Source organism: Austrofundulus limnaeus, unplaced genomic scaffold, assembly GCF_001266775.1.
Source record: "Austrofundulus limnaeus strain Quisiro unplaced genomic scaffold, Austrofundulus_limnaeus-1.0 Scaffold123, whole genome shotgun sequence".
Classification (NCBI taxonomy): domain Eukaryota; kingdom Metazoa; phylum Chordata; class Actinopteri; order Cyprinodontiformes; family Rivulidae; genus Austrofundulus; species Austrofundulus limnaeus.
The window spans coordinates 686,350-693,658 of NW_013952525.1; the positions used below are offsets into that span (position 1 = coordinate 686,350).

General features: G+C 37.4%; 1 protein-coding gene across 1 annotated transcript in view; it reads left to right on the forward strand.

Moving 5' to 3' along the window:
- Positions 1 to 3,993: 3,993 nt before the first annotated feature.
- Positions 3,994 to 7,309, forward strand: part of megf10 (multiple EGF-like-domains 10) — a gene marked incomplete in the record, with an annotated part of 88,699 nt that continues 85,383 nt past the window's right edge. The window contains 1 exon segment of the mRNA XM_014015086.1: positions 3,994 to 4,145.

Genomic DNA, 7,309 nt, shown 5'->3' on the forward strand with positions numbered 1-7,309 from the left:
ACCTACCCCAGTAATTCAGTTTTTAGTCCTCCCACAGTAATTACTAACTCCAAAACTTAATTATCACACAAAAGTCTCTGGAACATCTTGAACACAAACAGGATTGTCTGTTTTATTGTGCGGAAGGGTCAGAGGTGGTGGTGGTGCTCTGCGACTTTTTGTAGATCTTGGTTTAGTGCGAGGGGCTGGAAGTGGAGGGTTACGTGGATTTGGACATGGTGTTTGTTTGATATTAATCTTGCTAGGCTCGTTCATGTTGTTAGTAAAATCCAGGAGGGGGCATTCCACTTGCTGTCCTGTTGGGGTCTCAGAGTCCAAGAGATCCTCTGTTTGTGATGCTGATGAATCCAGTTGTTCTTCCGGTTCTGCAGTTTGAAGTAACTCCTCTCTCTCTGGTTCTGATTCTGAAGCAGTCTCCTTATCAGTAACTGGCACGCTGTGTTCCACTGATATCTCAGTTTTCCCCAGCTTTCCTTCAGACGACAGCTGTTGTGGTTTTTCCTGTTTGTTCCTAGCCGGAACTTTGTTCAGGAAATACTTCATGTTGGAAGCCAGAAGCTGTGCTCCAGTTTATGATTCAAAATTGGTGAACCATCAGATTTCAGAAATTTCCTGTGTTTCCAAAGCGCCCCAAAATCATGCACCACGCATTGACCTCACCCTTTTCTCAGTCTCTGTTTTGCTGCATTTTGACAGAGTTTCCAATACAGTCTGCCATAAATCAAATCCATATTATTGTCGTATTTTTATTTAATAATTGTTTTAATGCAGTGGCCGCAGCATGTTGTGATTGTCTGACGCTGCTCTGCCTTCCGCTCTCTTCTTCCTGCAAAGGACACAGACAGAAATAAGGATGTTATGTTGCAAACTGCAGTCACTAAATAGCTTGTTGATTTTTTTTTTTTGATTTTTCATAATGTCACGAGTCAAAAGCGGGATCAATGTGTGCACACGCTGTGGGCCTGTGGGACAGACGAGCATTGCGCTCTTGTGGCATATTGTTGGTCAGGATCTGGCACAGTGCCAAGTTGATGTTTTTGTGTGCCACACGCATTGCGCCCATGTGGCCTGTATTTGTGTGGGTCAGGTACATGGATTTGTGCGTACCCTCCAATAAAATCCTGCAGGCGCTCCTGTAAATAAGAGCTAAAAAAAAGTGGATTCTGCATGATATGTCTCCTTTAACGTAGACTGGGGCACAGTGAAAACTGTTCTGTGGGCAGATGTATCAACCCAGTTCAAGATGGCCGCCAAACCAACTGATATTAGAAAACACAAAAATAATAGCTATACCTCATACAATTTTTCTGATATTGACCTAAAATTTGGTGTGGCAGTATGAGAGTTATTTTCTTTATGGCAGGGCCATACAACTAAATTGCTCCAGGGGCCACAGTTACTGCAGGTCAGCAGCTCAGGGGCCGAACACTCAGCAATTAAAGTCATTATGTAAATAAACCAAGTATTTCAAAGATCTGTTACCTTTGAAAGAGTTTATTTTACTGCATTTAATCATAAATACAACATACAGAACCCTGTTATAAAAATAGTGATAATAAAACAATATCAAAAACAAAAATAACACATTCTGCCTCCTGTTTAAAACAAATGTTATTTTGACATCTCTGACTAACCAAATTTTTAAACCAATTTTATTTTCACTGTCAGAGTTTTATTTTGAATTTCTTGTAGTTTTAACTGTCTTGAGTGTGCAAAGAAATGTTTTTTTACCAGCTTCTAGCCAATGTTCTGATGTTTCTGTAGATACCAAATATGTCTATGTTTAACTAAAATAACTTCTAGTAATTAAAGTAGAAAACTTGGGGTTTGGACCTAAGAGATGAATCAATTGGCGGGCCGAACTTTGGTCGCTCAAGGGCCGTATGTGGCCTGGGGGCCGCCAGTTGAATAGCCCTGGTTTATGGTCTGCTGCTGCTGCTGTGTAAAAGCAACACACGCTAAGTTTTTCTGACTGAGAGGTCTTTACTTTCAGAAAGTTTATCTTTCTTTTTACACTCTGTAATCACCTGTATGCTTTGCACTGTCTTCTTTTTTAACTCTGTAATTATTCTTTGCTTTTATGTTTGACAAACAGTAGGCATCGTTAGCTCTGTAAGCATCATCTCTATCCATCTCACGTTGCTGTGAAACACATTTTTATGTTGGGAAATATAGTTTCAATCATTATCAGAACAAAAATGTCTGTCAATCACTCCTGTTTTAACTTGATTTACTAGATCCAGTTGCAAATCAGAGGTTTACAAAGAAAGACCTCGACCATCTCAGAACAGGTCCAATCCAGACCCAGTTACTGCCAGAATAAGTCAGTAGGTTAATGTAAAAGTACAAGTGCCATTTGTGAGGGTCCTGAGGTGGTCACTGGTCAAATTATTGACATCCAAAACAGAACTCCCACTCTGAGTCACCTTCTTTCTACCCACCAATAGGGCTGCCACGATTAATCGATTAATCAATGACTAATCGATTATTAAAATAATCGATGACTAATTTAATAATCAATTAATTGTTTTCTTTCTTTTTTTGTTGTTCTTAACTTTGTTTTTCTCTCCCAACTGCTTTGACACCTTCCACTGCCACATCTGCCTTTCTGTCCTTGACACACATGCACAGTAGTGGTAACTGGGGTAGGCCGTGGACGTCACAACACATTATACAGACAGACTCTGGTATCATGGCTACCTGACAACGGAGCTCAAAAGTGTGGGATCTTTTTTAAGAAAATGAAAGAGAAACCTGTGCAATATCTGTGAGGCAGAACTTGCCTTCCACAGCAATTATTTTTAGTTAGCATATAGCTAANTCCACAGCAATTATTTTTAGTTAGCATATAGCTAACATCTAACGATGGTTATATAATAGCAGCTGCATTCTGGCACGATAAGCTGTATGTTTATATTCAATTAACAAATGATCCAATTAGTCGACTAATCGAAAAAATAATCGGTGATTAATCGATTATAAAAATAATCGTTTGTGGCAGCTCTACCCACCAATCATAAACACTAAAAAGGAGGCTCAATCACTCACATTGCATTGCTGTGGTCCTTTACCTGAATAATAAATGAAACAACAGCCCTCCTATGCTTTTATTTTGAAGGAAACACAGAGACAAACAAGAATTAGTTATAACCCAAAAGCAATAAAACTTTTAGAAATAAAATAAACACACACCCATACACACAAAAATTAAGCAAAACTTTATCTTAAAGGAGCAAAACACCAGACTAGATCTGCACAACTATAGCACTGTCTCTACCTCACACTTGTAAAACACTAAACACATATTTTTGCTTTAGCCACAGAAAGATATCCTGTCCATTCTTTGTCTTTTCAAAGCACTGGCTTGTCAAATGACTGACCTATAAATCCATCCACACCCTCCAGGTGCAAATACACTCAGTGCTTAAATCAACTAAAACAATCAGGTGAGTGCTATATAAAAAAGGAAGGCTCAACAACATATTTTTTGGCACATTTGGAACCCCATAGCAGGTGCGTTTACTTGTTTTCAACAAAAATGTACAGTGAAGATGAGAGGGGAAGAAAAGAAAGTGATAGATGAAGAAAAAAGTAAGGAAGTTTGTGTTTGGTAGATTATTACTTTGCTATAGCAATAGTTCTTGGCAATAATCTTATATCTTTGGAAAATCTGTTAATTTTCCTTTTAAATGGTGCCACATTTGTAAGGAACATGCATTTGTGGGATGAGCAGTAGAGCTGAGTTTATGGCTTGAACACACGAATAATGTGTCAAATCCTTTCTGCCAAGCAACTTGCTGTTGATACTGACTCTTGTTTTGATCTTCTGGTACCTCCAGGTGCTGCCAATCACTTATTCATAAAGGAACTGATGTTTCCACAGTAAACAGAGGCGCCAGAGTCCAGGGTTAGATTCATAGAAGTTGGAGAAGAGATGCAGGACAGACACGGCCTGTGATTGGTGGAGCAGTCAGTGACGTCACGCTCAGTATTTTCAGGAGTGAAGTGCTGATCAGCAGGCTCCTGGAGGCTCGCGCAGAACTCGATGCTCACGGCTTTATGTTTGGGATTTGTTTCCGAAAAAATGATCCCCATCAGGTGATGGATTTATGAACCAAGACTCTTGTTCTTCACGCATCCATCAGGTAAATGTCGTTTGTTAAAAGTTAGAAGTTACTGTTGTTCTACTATGAAATGTAAAAGTTTTGTAGAGAGACCTAGTAAACGGGTAAATAAGTACACAGATTGTAGTGAAAAGAGCTTTGAGTATCCTGGTTGGATAGAAAAGCTCTATATACAGAGAAAATAGCTTTTCAAGTGTTTAGAAATATCAGAACCTGTTTTTTTTTGTTTATTTGTTGTTGTTTTTTCTGTGTGTTGACACAAAAATAACAATAAAAGACTAAGTATAAATCAGTCCAACTTTAAACGTCTTAAGAGACTATTGCTTAAAGTTGTTTTCCCTTTCTGGTTCGTATTGCTAATTTAGTGAGTCAGCAGGTTTTAAAATGAAAGTATTATTTACCAAATGCTTGAGAATGATGAAACCAGTGGCAGATCTAAGAAGGGGCCTAGATGGATCATTTCATGTAATTGTCCATCCAGTAAAGTCCAATAAAATCAGATTTTGATGTACTTCTGTTCAGTTAAAAGTCAAAAGTCGTCATCATAGGGCTGTGTTTTTAATCTAAAGCAGCCTTGTTATATATATATATATATATATATATCACAGTATGCACTTGTCTTTCACATTTCTTCTTTCAACATCCATCCATTAAACTTTAATTAAAAACTGATACAGTAAGTAAGTAAGTAAGTAGCTAAGTAAGTAAAGTTTTATTTATAAAGCACCTTTCACAGAAATATATTCACAAGGTGCTGTACAATCATTAACAGTATAAAATGGTGGAAAAAATAAAATGAAACAGAAAAACATAATTAAACATCAGCAATGAAAAAAGTGTCAGTGTGACATACAGTATCAGGCAATGACATTTTGTGATATTTAAGTGTATCCATTTTCTTACACCCGTTGTAGACATCTCGTGAGAAATGATGCAGATGTAGCAGTTTCTTATTAACCTTGAAAATGAACTGTTATGCTTGATGTTAGGCTTGATCTTGCTGTGTGAGCTCGCCCTCAGAGTATACGTTGAGGATGACTCTCAGCTACTTTTACTTTTCAAGTTGTACGGATTGCCTGTAAATTACAAAGATTTTCCTCCATTTTGCTTTTATGCAGATGAATGGGGGAATTTTTTTTAAAAACTTTGTTTAAATTTATTTAAGTCTCAGAGCTGGCAGGCTGTAATAAGTTTGAACCCCCCTCTCCTCTCTCTGCTCTTTTGTGCTGCAGACGCTGTAATCTCCGCCCAACATTCTTGGCCATTGGATAGAAAAATGTTAATAAATGTTAAAATAAATATAACTAACATTTTTTATTTAGCATATTGTCAGAACGTAAAATCGTAGTTGAAAATTCCACAAACATTTTATTGTTATTTAGCACATTGTTCTTATGTTTTACATTTATGTTTAAATGTTAAATCCTGAATCTAAATGTGTGAATATAAATCAAAAAGTTAAATCGTACAGGGGAAATATTATGCAAAATCAACTTTTTCTTAGCTTTATACAGTATCATGTTTCGTTCTTTCATCAAAAACATAACCAGAGTGTTGCTTTGACTCATTCATGCATGATTTGAGAACTCATTGAATCTCCTCTGGTAGCCATGTGGAACAGCCTAAACACTTGCTGCTACAAAGCACCTCCTATTTGTAACTAGTTCCTTCCTGGAGCTCAGTCTGCAGCTGAGCTCCCGACCCACAGAGCACCACTCCCCCAAAGCATTGTTGTGAAGACAGGTTGAAGTGGCAGTGTCAGAAACGGTAGGGGGTTTCAAAGACACAGGACAATTTCAATGAGTATAGATAGGCTATGATGCAAAGTCAGATTTATTTTTTATTTATACAGCATTTTCATTAAAACTAATGGTAACATAGAATTAAACTGTGTGCCTGGAAAATACACAATCACACACACACACACATGTTGCAGCTAAATGATAAAGCTCACATTTAAATTCTATACAGCTTTTACTATGAAGTCATCATCCTGTAACAAAAGCAACGCTCAAACACTGGCCACATCTGCAAGTTTGACATCTTAAAGTGTTAGCAGCGTTCGCAGTGTTCGCAGCGTTAGTGGTTGTTTGTGTCACAGGATGATGACTTCATTACAAAAGCGTCTACGTTCCATTCTAATATACTTAAATGCAAACACTGACATGGCTACAATATTTAGATTTACACATTTAGACGTATTTAACTTTTAAATTGAACACTTCGTAAAAATTAGGGAAATGTAAGAACATTGAGCTAAATAATAATAAAATGTTAGTGGATATTTTTTATTAAGACTTTACACTCAGAAAGTGAGCTAAATGATGAAAATGTGTTAGTGACATTTATCTGTGTTTCTGCTGGGAAAACCTGCATCCATGGAATTCCCATGGATGTTACTTTTGACAAAATAGAAAGATTTTTTGCATATTTGTTAGACTTGTTAGACATAATAACCAGCTTCATCTTGACTGGTCAGAGTGGCATCAGCAGCAGAAGAGGAGCATGCTCAGTATTAAGCTTTTAGTCACAATGGCTGATCTGTAAATTCTATATTCTTTTAATAAATTATTACCAGGAGTTAAAAGCAATCTGTAACATGATTCTAAGAAGCTTTGATAAAGCAGTTGTTAGCTTAAATCAAATGTGACGCTAATTATTGAAAGTGAAGGTCTGATTTGAAGAGAACGTAGAGGTAAACCCTTGAGTGACTTCCTGCGGCTTAATGTATCAATGGTGCGTACGCACAAAAACCTTGCGTACGCCATTTTCCACGCAAAACTCCGGATGTATCAAAACTCAACTGAACGTGGAAATGTGCGCAGCCCCACGCCAACTCCAGGGCTGGCGTACGCATGTTTCTGTGGCTTTGGTTCCATTGGTGACACTTAGAGCTGATTCTGATTGATTTGATTTGATTTGATTTATTTATTTAACATGAAAAGATTATTAAAAATCAAGCCTGACTCAGCATAATTGCTGTTTCACAGCAGGTTCCTGTTCTGCAGCACATAAAACACACAGAATTACAGCATCACAATCACATCATTATACACATAGGCACAAAGACAAACAAGCATACCAAATTTCAGGAATGCAGCATTTGCAAAATAGGACGTCTAAATATGAGCACAACAAAAAGTGTCCAGCAGATGGCAGACAAGATTCTTCTTAAAGGGCTGTAG